The sequence below is a fragment of the Schistocerca gregaria genome, unplaced genomic scaffold (assembly GCF_023897955.1).
Source record: "Schistocerca gregaria isolate iqSchGreg1 unplaced genomic scaffold, iqSchGreg1.2 ptg000687l, whole genome shotgun sequence".
In the NCBI taxonomy this organism is placed as follows: domain Eukaryota; kingdom Metazoa; phylum Arthropoda; class Insecta; order Orthoptera; family Acrididae; genus Schistocerca; species Schistocerca gregaria.
The window spans coordinates 10,481-12,500 of NW_026062067.1; the positions used below are offsets into that span (position 1 = coordinate 10,481).

At 55.1% G+C, this 2,020-nt stretch overlaps 1 non-coding gene across 1 annotated transcript in view; it reads left to right on the forward strand.

Moving 5' to 3' along the window:
* The first annotated feature begins 561 nt into the window (after positions 1-561).
* LOC126319531 (small subunit ribosomal RNA) overlaps positions 562-2,020 on the forward strand; it is a 1,893-nt gene continuing 434 nt past the window's right edge. The window contains exon 1 of the ribosomal RNA XR_007557725.1: positions 562-2,020. This exon is cut by the window's right edge and continues 434 nt beyond it. This is a non-coding gene — a ribosomal RNA (small subunit ribosomal RNA).

Here is a 2,020-nt window from a genome sequence, read left to right on the forward strand (position 1 = left end):
TGCAGTGTGCTGGTCCGATTGCGGACTGTGTGCGTTGAGGATGCGCCGCCGCCCGGCACTCGGCGTCGCGACGCCGTCTGCTGCTCGGTCGCCCCCAGCGGTTCTCGCAGGTGGTTTGTATCGCAGCTCTGCGGACGTGTTGGCGCGTGCGCTGTGCTGGGAGAGTTCGCTTCTGCACCCAAGTGGGGCTTTGCCCTTCTGTGGCGCTGGCGTTGGAGCTGCCGGTCACCGTAGGTGGCGCGTGTTGTTTCCCGCCGGCAATGCCACGACAGCACGCTCCCGGGCCTCTGTCGGCAGCGGCAAGCTCAGTTGGGAGCACGGGTGTTCGCACTGAAAGCGTCTACTCGCCTATCTCCGGGCGATTGCGCCTCTCTCGAACCCGACCAAGTACTTAGGACGGCGCTGCGCGCCGCCGGGACCTGAGAGGGTTTCGAGGTGTATCGTGCAGGGGAGCTCAGCCTCCTCCTGTTTGCAGAATAATTGAGCGGACGCTTGCGTGTTCGCGCGGGCCCTCGGGACACACTCCCGGGCGGCCGGCTGCTCAGCTCTCGTTGACGCAGCTCCCTGGTTGATCCTGCCAGTAGTCATATGCTTGTCTCAAAGATTAAGCCATGCATGTCTCAGTACAAGCCGCATTAAGGTGAAACCGCGAATGGCTCATTAAATCAGTTATGGTTCCTTAGATCGTACCCACGTTACTTGGATAACTGTGGTAATTCTAGAGCTAATACATGCAAACAGAGTCCCGACCAGAGATGGAAGGGACGCTTTTATTAGATCAAAACCAATCGGATTGGCTCGTCTGGTCCGTTTGCCTTGGTGACTCTGAATAACTTTGGGCTGATCGCACGGTCCTCGTACCGGCGACGCATCTTTCAAATGTCTGCCTTATCAACTGTCGATGGTAGGTTCTGCGCCTACCATGGTTGTAACGGGTAACGGGGAATCAGGGTTCGATTCCGGAGAGGGAGCCTGAGAAACGGCTACCACATCCAAGGAAGGCAGCAGGCGCGCAAATTACCCACTCCCGGCACGGGGAGGTAGTGACGAAAAATAACGATACGGGACTCATCCGAGGCCCCGTAATCGGAATGAGTACACTTTAAATCCTTTAACGAGTATCTATTGGAGGGCAAGTCTGGTGCCAGCAGCCGCGGTAATTCCAGCTCCAATAGCGTATATTAAAGTTGTTGCGGTTAAAAAGCTCGTAGTTGGATTTGTGTCCCACGCTGTTGGTTCACCGCCCGTCGGTGTTTAACTGGCATGTATCGTGGGACGTCCTGCCGGTGGGGCGAGCCGAAGGCGTGCTTGCGCGTCCCGAGGCGGACCCCGTTGAAATCCTACCAGGGTGCTCTTAGTTGAGTGTCTCGGTGGGCCGGCACGTTTACTTTGAACAAATTAGAGTGCTTAAAGCAGGCAAGCCCGCCTGAATACTGTGTGCATGGAATAATGGAATAGGACCTCGGTTCTATTTTGTTGGTTTTCGGAACCCGAGGTAATGATTAATAGGGACAGGCGGGGGCATTCGTATTGCGACGTTAGAGGTGAAATTCTTGGATCGTCGCAAGACGAACAGAAGCGAAAGCATTTGCCAAGTATGTTTTCATTAATCAAGAACGAAAGTTAGAGGTTCGAAGGCGATCAGATACCGCCCTAGTTCTAACCATAAACGATGCCAGCCAGCGATCCGCCGCAGTTCCTCCGATGACTCGGCGGGCAGCCTCCGGGAAACCAAAGCTTTTGGGTTCCGGGGGAAGTATGGTTGCAAAGCTGAAACTTAAAGGAATTGACGGAAGGGCACCACCAGGAGTGGAGCCTGCGGCTTAATTTGACTCAACACGGGAAACCTCACCAGGCCCGGACACCGGAAGGATTGACAGATTGATAGCTCTTTCTTGATTCGGTGGGTGGTGGTGCATGGCCGTTCTTAGTTGGTGGAGCGATTTGTCTGGTTAATTCCGATAACGAACGAGACTCTAGCCTGCTAACTAGTCGCGTGACATCCTTCGTGCTGTCAGCG